Source organism: Clytia hemisphaerica, unplaced genomic scaffold (genome assembly GCF_902728285.1).
Source record: "Clytia hemisphaerica strain Z4C2 unplaced genomic scaffold, Clytia hemisphaerica genome assembly, whole genome shotgun sequence".
Lineage (NCBI taxonomy): Eukaryota > Metazoa > Cnidaria > Hydrozoa > Leptothecata > Clytiidae > Clytia > Clytia hemisphaerica.
This window is the reverse complement of record NW_027104203.1, coordinates 167,034-176,994: the sequence shown is the minus strand read 5'-3', so window position 1 is coordinate 176,994 and position 9,961 is coordinate 167,034.

Genomic DNA, 9,961 nt, shown 5'->3' with positions numbered 1-9,961 from the left:
TGAAACGCACACTTGTGTAAAAACAAAACCTTGATAAAAATTATAAACAGAAGCTTCCATCAAAATAAAATGAAGCTTCTTCTGGTTATACTTTTATCAATAGAAAGTATAAAAGAGACATACCTTGAGAAGCTGTAGTTTATTCTTTTGCACTTGCAAAGCAACTCGCGTACGATCAGCAACGAAGAGCTGCACCACATCATCATGGTTTGCATCAATAACTTTGCTACCATTGATCTAAAGTAGGAGAAAAATGACAATAATATCACACCTTGCACAATACCTCAACAGCATGAGTTTTTCGTCTGTCATGTTTAAACAAAGAGCCTCGTTAATGGTATCCCTCTACTAGTGCACAATCAGCTACTATGCACTTTTTTTGCGAAAATGTTCAACGTTGCATTTGTATAAGTGAGACTTCGCCGATAAGCATAAGAGAGGAATTAAAAATTAACTCAAATCAACTCGAAAATTGGATGGTCCACTTTAATAGCATACCGCAGTGATTCTAAAAATAGACATCAAAATTACTGCTTGTCCGAGTTTTAATCCCATCATTCTTTGCATTATTTGCAAGTCATACACTTATTGACAATACGAAAGTAATAACTTGCACGCATTACGAATCAAGATGAAAAGGATTGTGGGATATAATTTCGGTCAAATGTTAAAAGTAATAATTATGACGTTTGCATAGCGGTGTGCTTTTGTTTGCAGTGGAGGCGACCTTCCATATATGCCCTCCTGGGATAAAAAATATAGGAGGAAAAGTTTTTAATTCAATCAAATAATGTTTACCTCTAAAATCTGATCTCCAACTTCCAGTAAACCACATTTTTTGGCTAGCCCACCATCTTTCACAGCGCTAATGAAAATTCCAGTTTCTCCTTTGAGATAAGGACGATCTACTCCACCAACAATGTCAAGACCAAAACTTTGAATGTCTGGATGAAGAGATAGGTAAAAAGTAAATAAAGTTATATTTTCAAATCAACATAAATATCTTTTAGATCTTCAGTTTTTTACTTTGATGGACTTCGATTTCATCACATTTTTTTCCATTTCTTATCAAACCAGATAGCTTTTTTGTGCATATTTATTCGAGATATTTGTTGTGATTTGTCTTGTCCTTTTGTTTTGTGGGTTTGTTCCCTGTTCATACTTCTAGAATACATATATTATGGAGCTGTTCTTCTCAATAAATTCAATTTGATTCTGTTGAGCATGTATATGAGAAATCTGGCCCATTCAAGGAAAATAATCACCACAAAAAGTGGGGGGCGTACGGTAGTTCGGAATGGCAGAAATCAACCCTTTTTTCTTCGGAATTTCGGAAATCAGGCAAAATTCCTTTGGTATTTCGGAATTCTGAAATTGTTTCATAATCGGAAATCCATGAATTTTTGCTTCGAAATTTCGGTATAAAGCTTTTACCCCCCACCCCCTTTTTTGGAATTCATACATAGAAAATCAAATTTGATGGAAAATTAGTCAAAACGAGGAAAAATACCCAAACAATCGGTACCGGAATTGCAAGTATTTTTTATGGAATTTCGGAAATTTTGGCAAAGCGTTACAGGCACATGCACCATTTGTTAAGACCAACAGAGGCAGTTGAATCGGCCCTAGAGTTTAATTTATTACATCTCCTAGAACGGCTACAAACTTTTTTTTAAAGATTATTTTAATTTTTTATTTAAATACAGGTTCATAATTTCTCTACTCACTGGGATGCTGATTTGATATGACGACATCAATGATCGAGTTTGGTGCTGGTGTCTTTGTTTTGTTTTCCATCTAAATATAAAAAAATACCAATTTAAATTAAAAAAAAATCATTTATAATGGCTTCTTTTCCTAGTCAACATAGTTTTTCCATAAGTTGAAGAACGTTGAATGTTAAAAAAAATATTTGTAGGGGTTATTAACAAATATGAAATGAATAAAATCAGTACATAAAAATAGAGTAAATATATTTACCCCTGATGCTGACATTATGAATAACTTTAAAATATGTATGTGATATGTTATATCGTTTACTTTTTTGTGTCCTAGAAAAACTAAAACATAGAGAAGTGAAACAAAAATTAATGAAAAGATCAGATATGCCTGAAAATGACATAAAAAACCTTTGCTCTTTGTTTAAAATTATTTTTCGAAATTTAGTGTGAAATCCAAATTTAGTATCAGTGTAACACTGGTCCGAGTATAGTACATTCTTAAATGCTCCCTCAATGTACAGATCTAGGTGGTTGGTTATATACTACCTATATGTAGATATTTTTATTGGGAAGCTTTCCTAAAATTAGTTTTTGAGGTTGGCATGGGCCAAATCTTTTCATCGATGGATTAAAATTGAGGTTTTTCCTGAGGTGGCGGGTATGTCAGAGCCAAAAATCATAATTAATGCTTTGAAGGAAAATGTTTTGTCATTTTTGAAAGGGGAATTCTTTATTTGAGTTTTTTGAGGTATGAAAAATGGTACTCGCACATACACGTCACCTGTTTCTCCTCAGTAACCCCCACGGCATCATTAATTTCTCAAGGTTTTTTACTGTAAATGTTAATTTCATTGAAAAGCATAGGGTTTTTTGCATAAACTACAGTGGCCTCCTGGGTCAGCCCCCCCCCCTAAGATAATATTATTACCAGATTGTTACGAAACTTTTGATCGCCAAACCTTTCTTTTACACTCCCTAATTTTGAAAACTGTCACTACCACAAGATATCATTCTCACGTTAAATTTAAAAATCAAAATTTTCGCCAAAACCCTTAGAAAAATGAAAGTAAAGGCTCACTCACAAAATTTTCTCCCGCAAAAATTTTTATTTCAGAAAATTTATGATTAGAACGTGAAAACCTATATATACCTTAATACTCAGGCTAATGCTTTATAGGATGTTGCACAGTGACATTGCAGTGTTATTGCATGCTATTTCAGGAGAATGTTAGCTAGCAAGCAAATTTGAAAAACATTTATTTATATAATATGGTGAAAATCAGAGATCTGACCTCAAGGAGAGAAAGTGTTGAAAATACTAAATAAAATAAAGATGAAACATAAAAAGGGACTAATATTTTTATAATTATTATGTACGTTTTTAGGTAATATCTGATTTCCTATAATGTAATCTTGTAGATTAAAGATTAAATTTGCTTCTCTTGAAAACTAAAAATAATCATATAGTTGTTTTGGAGAACACGACAGCCTATTGAATAACAAATTACTCCACATATATTACTTTCCCTCAGCCAATAAAAACGTGATAAATTATTTTGTCTCTAGGTAACTGTTGTGAAGTAACTACCAAAATCCCTCTTTTAATTTCGACACCTGCTTTATTAGAGATGGGAATAATAGGAAAATGGGAATCACTGATAGACAAAATATTTTTTCCTCTATGATCGCTAAGCAAAGAAAAAAAGTTTCCATCAGCCATACCGACCTTCATATCATTCCTAACTCTAAAGAAGGGTGTCAGAATTAGAAGAGGGATATTAGAGGGATATTAGTTAATTATGATATTAGACTAACTTACGGTAGTTATTAAATAGGCTGTTGCGTTCTCCATCCTCCTCCGTTCTCTATCACATTAAAATAAGACCTATATATACCACGTGATAGAGCACTTCAAACTGAGCAAAAAAATGTATTTACATCAAAGTCCAAACTTCTCTAGATCAAAAGTTATGGGCTTATTTGTGGTCAAAAACTGATGGAAACAGGGAATTTCCCCACAATCTGCATAATTTATGCAAAATTAAACACCTTTTTTGACCACAAATATGCCCATAACTTTTGAACTAGAGAAGTTGGAACTTTGATGTAATACACATTTTTGCTCAGTTTGAAGAGCTCTATCACGTGGTCTAGGTCTTTTTTGATTTTGAAGACCCTCCAAAAAATCATAAATTTTCATGCCTTGCAATTTTGCCTAGAAACGCAATGCAAAAAATCTAAAATTTTGCAAAAACTGCAGGTTTACAAGCACGACCCACGGCATGTTCGGGCCACGCAATTATTATTTTCTTAAGAACGGTCCGAACATGGCCCGCGCAGACCCGAACATGTTTGGACCATGTTCGGACCAGCTTCTTCAGATTCTATGATCCTTTGTGTAATTTCAGGACCTGATGTTTTATATATTTTATTTAATCCATTGTTTAGCAGTTGATGTTGAAAATCTTCATTGATATCTTTTAATTAATAGTCATTCTTAATGTAATTATTATCATCAAAAACTCTTTTCAATGATACAAAGTTCAAAACATGATGTGGTCTCTATTTTATTTGTTCTATTTGCATTCGCCCTGGGTTTCCACAATAACTCTCACAGTGGCATTCTGATTGGTTGGAGAAAACGAAAGTGGTATCTGTATCTGTATCTGTAGCGTCATCCACTTTGTTGGTTAAAACAAGCATCCACTGGTGATGCAGGACTTTTCCGATTCCTTTCTTGTTCCTTTTTCTGTTCTATTTTTCCATCTATAAATTTATTTACTTTTCTTATCTTTTTTAAATCAAGAGTCTCTCTGACCCACTCAGCTTCTAGATCTTCATTGTTTAGGCATGTGAATAGGTGTTCTGTTGTTTCTTTCTCACCACATTCTCATCTTCTTCCTTTACCGAAATTATTACCAATATCCACCATTTGTAACCTCCTTCTTATTGTCTTACTAGCTTCTGTTACTCCCATTTCCTTGATGTATTCCTTTCTCTCAAAGTGTTGGCCGATTTGGTGTCTGGTTTTCCTCTTTCCTTTCTGATGTTCTTCCCATTCTTTCTAAATTCCTTCCTTCATTTTCAACTTGATCATCTTTTTCCATGCCTCTGTTGTCATCTCTCCTGCCTGATCAATCTCTACACCCATCTTTCTAGCTATTTCTTCTGTTTTATGATACCAATTGTCTCTCCTTTCCGAATTTTTCTGGCCTTGTATCACAAGGTCAAGGTGGAATTCCACATTCGTCATGAATGATGACGTCATAAATACAAAAAGTTGAATATCTCGAGAGATATAAATCAAAACTTTATGAAATTTGGACCAGTGGTAGAGTACATTGAGATGTTTCAAAATAATTTGAAAAAATTCCCCAAAATTAATGACATCAGCAGAAATTGCAAGAATTCGAATTTTTGCGATTAAATGCTGACATCAGCAAATTTTAAAATTGTTAAAAACAAATTCTCCTCCTCTTGATGAGTTCTATCATTGGTCCAAATTTCATAAAGTTTTGAGTATTAGTTCTTGAGATATTTAACTTTTTAAAATTAGGACGTCATAAATAATGACGTCATAATCAAGTTTTCTTAAAAAAACTCAAATTCTGCTGAGAAAGAATTTAAGTTACACCGAATACGGTATTCTACATCCAAATACGCTTCCAAAAATGTATAGTTTGTTATGGTTTAGGGACTGGAACTGGGGCGGAAAAATTAATGCATTTTTGGGACATGCATTAAGTTACCCGAGTACCCCACTATGGTGTTGTGGGGGGGGGAGTCTCAGGATGGCTTTTAGAATCGCTCCTTGTAGTTTTTCAAGTCTTTGCAAACTCTTTTCTTCAATATTCGTCCAGCACTCAAGATTGTGTGTAAGTGTTGGCACCACTGTTTTTTCATAAATCAATAGTCTTGCTTCTGTCGACATTGCTCCAAGTTGATCTTCCCTCGCAATCCCCATGACTTCGGTGGTAAATACATTCTTTTTCTTTTCTAGCTCTTCTATTTGTCTTTCTACTTTTCCGCTCTCTGGCAACCAGTTTCCCAGGTAGTTGAATTCACTTGTCTTCTCAACCTTTCCTTTTCTCAATTTTATTACTGGCTCTTGGTCTGAAACTTTGCCAGTTTTCACTACCATGTAGCTTGTTTTACCTTTGTCAATGTTAAACGTGAATTTCTTTTCATCTTCCATAAGTTGTAGTTTATGACCAACTTTCTCTACATCCGTTCTCCTCCCTGCCATAGCAATGTCATCAACATTATATGAGACTATTCACTTCAGTATTTGGAGCAACTGTCATTCCTGTTGGTTCTCCTAATTCAGTTATTTTTGACGTACTGCCGTAACATAGTATAGGGCCAAAAATTGTCCCTTGCTTCACTACTTTCTCTATGTTGAATGTCTCTGTATCTCCACATGGCGTTCTAACTTTCATCTGTGCATATAGGAATGCATTGTGTACAGCAGCATGGCTTCTCTTTCTCGTAGACCATTTTCAACAATGACACAATCCTCCGTCCACAATTTGTCGAAGCACTTTTCAGCATCTGCAAACAGAATGTATGTATTTCTCTTCAGCTGTTTATTCATATCCATGACCGCCATCAGGGCTAGCCAATTGTCCTTCGTTGATCTTCCTTTAACCCCTCCATTTTGGTGTTTATCAATATTGATGTCTTTGGTGACTTTCTGGAGTATAAGACTTTTTCAAATACTTTTCCCACTACACTCGTCAGAAAGATCCTCTCTTCTTGGTTTTCCTCCGTGAATTGTGCGTTGTATGCTTCTACAGTAATTCAAGATGGTGGCGCCTGAGGGAACATGACTTTGTGAAAGTTTAAACACAAAGGAAATATGATTAGATTTAAAGGTTTAAAAACTCTTTATTTTTCTCTTAGTTTGATAATCAAAAGATTCTACAATGTTTTGGGAGTCTAAATATCCAAAGATTTTTTGTTTTCAATGGGAAAAAGTGGCAAAAAGGCAACTTTCTTTACACTTTCTCTTACAACTTTCAAATTGACCAAAATCAATTGTAAAAGCTTGGTCACGGAGATTTTGAAAAAAAGTGAAATATTTTGGTGGCACTGGCCATGGCCTACAACCACAGCTTTTTCGTTCCTGTATTTTTGCATACAATTCATTATTTATTCACTATTAATGTTTCTCCTTTCTTTCTACAGTAGCTTATATTAAACATAATACTGAATCATAATATTTAATTTCAAGTAATCATATTTATATATTATATAAAAATTTAAATGTATATTTTATATCTTATTAACTTCATCAAATCACAAGTCTTTCAGGTCTAGATTATCACCATCTTAGGCTCTCGCTTCTTACTACATACTATTCTATATCCTTGTAGTGGTGTCTTTCAGCTTCAGTCATATCATATCTCGCTACTTCGCTACCGTAGAGTCGTCTAATCTCGACATACGTCTTGCAATCTCGACATAGCTGTAGGCTGGTCTTCGAAATAAAAAATCAAACATAAACAAATACATACCAAAGTTATCAATCAATCACACTCTCTCTCTATCACGTCACAGATTGTTAATATAATATGAGAAATGTGAAGTGTTATTACTTATATTTGAAAAGAAAACTTTAACGATCTAGTAATCGCTAAAAACTAATTAGCATACTTTCAACGAAGATGTCCAAATCACAACAACACAACATTTTGCACGCGAGGAATTTTTTAGTAGACATTTTTACCGTGAACCGAAAATAATAAAAAGAACCCGGTTTCCTTTTGAATTTAATGTGACCGCCATACTGGCAATCACGGCGTGCAGCCTGTTAGCGCCTAGAGCGTGTGTTTTTATATATAAGGAAGGGGAAACCAGGCTAAGCGCGCGAATTATTTTTATCACGTGACTTGAAGCGTAATAAAGTTGTAAAATTTTAATGATGGGCACGAGAAAGTTACGAGGAAGTTTGCATGCGTTTCGTGTGTTGTGTAAAACTGCTTATAATTTGGCTGTTTTTTTAATTGAAAGGATTGCAATGTTTACTGAACTTCTAGTTTGATGGATGAACTTGTTCGATAAGAATGATACCAAGAATTTCATTCAAGGTTTGTTTTGATTATTTTACAGATCCGGTGTTCGAGATTGCAAGACGTATGTCGAGATTAGACGACTCTACGGTATCTCGCTACTTCTTCTTGCAGCCACTTTTAGCTTTAGTTGTTTTCATTTTATTAGGTATTTTTATAACTTTTTATTTTCAATATCATGATAATGTACGTTAGCGTATTATGTGATTACTTAATAGAACTTCAGTCTGGGAAATCCTCTCAATTGCACGCTTATCTTCCGAGGGCGTAAGCGCGCAATTGCACGGTTATAATTTACGCCCGCTCCCGCCCCGGTTGAAATTGCTTAGGGATTTCAAGGGGTTCAGAATTCTCTAATTCGGGCGAAGGCATGGTTTAACGGGCGATCCATTTTTACGGAATCTTCTTCTACGATAAATTTTGAGTAAAACTGCCCTAGGCTTTTGGCAAAAGCCGTCACCTAGCAAGCTTGCTTAACGCTTACCGCCCGTTTCAGAACAATTTCGATAAGCGTTTATAAAAATTCTGCCATTTTGATAAAGCGTGCAATTGCGCGCTTATGGCCAGTTACATCAATATGCCTTCTTACCTGTCTTTAAAAATATAAATAAAAGTAATCACGGAAAAGGACGCGAAAAAAAAAGACATAAGTGTGAGAACAGAGTAATCAAACTCGTTAGAAAAAGTACCATTAGAAGTCATAAAAAATCAACCTGAATAAATGCAATCGAAATCCCAGAGAACTTCATAATCCCCCAAACAACATTACATTACTATGGGTGCGTTCACACTGGAAAGTTTACCTAATTAAATCTATCAAAGTTAAACAAAGAGATTGATGATGGATGAATACACTGGTTTATTACAGTTCTTTGTAGGTTCACGAGATCTATTATAACACGGTAATTGATTTTGCTTAAGGCTTCTCATTGGTTGATTTTTTATTGAGAGTTTTGATTTCACCTGTGATTGGCTGATATTGGTATCCATACATCACTTGAAATCCGCAAACATATTTGTTCTAATTGTTTTACTGTTTTACTCATTAACTGCATTCATTTCATCTTACACATCAACAACACCGTTTGCACTATTTCTAATATTTTCCTCAGTTCATTCGTTTTTGAAATCGTAAAACTTTTTGTTCACTGCACGCATTCTTTGTTTATGCTTCCTTAATAAAATCTTTTGTTTTAAGGGAAGCCTCTACCCTACCCTTAAGACAATAGAGCTTACGACTCTTAATTAAGGAAGATCGATTAAAAATTACAATACTACGCGTTCGACTCTTTGTTAAATGCACGTTCTGTATTGTAGTCAACAAAAGATTCTCCTAACTATATTTTTATTAAGGAAGGTCTGTAGTGTGAACACGACCTATGTCAAACTCCCATTACATAAATTTTACAATTACGTAAGAGTAGACTACGCTCGCCACCGAAGAGGTTTATTTGGAAAGGGTAATTACATTTTATTGTTCGCTTCTTTTTTAAAGATTGGCCGGGTTGGAAAAGTATGAATTTCTTTGTACATATTTTACCTACCCCATATATTTAGGAGGCTGAGTTTTAAACAAATGGTCAAGTTGAAACGAACGATAAATGTATCAAGGTCTGTTTTATTTACCCCCTGGTGACTTAACAAAAGAGACTTAACTCGATGTTACAATCCAATTATTGAAAGTTTGTCTCGGCCTTTTTATAATGAGCGAGACATACGTTCTCTGATTACGCAATTTTCATATTGACATTTTCGAGGCATTTTGATGTAACTGATGGCGCGCTTTGATAAGCGTGCAATTGAGAGGATTTCCCAGACTGAACTTAGAAGATGACGGATCGGAAAGGCGGAAGGAAAGGCGGAAGGAAAGGCGAAAAGGTCTATTAAAAACTTCAGCATCAAAAAAAGTCTATTAAAACCCGTTTGCAGAGTATGGCAAGGCTGCATTTTGTGCACTCAAGATCCCGAGCAAACGTGGTGGTGGGCCACACTCTCTGCAAACTGGCTGGTATTAAAAAACTTAGACTTGTGAAATAGTATGTATCCAGGTTACTCCTTTTTGTTGCAAACATATCCTTTCGATAGCATGATGTATGATTAGCACACTAGATCAGGTTCGCACTGTGTATGATGCTTCTTATCTTGTATCTTGAGGCTTCCTATCCTGCC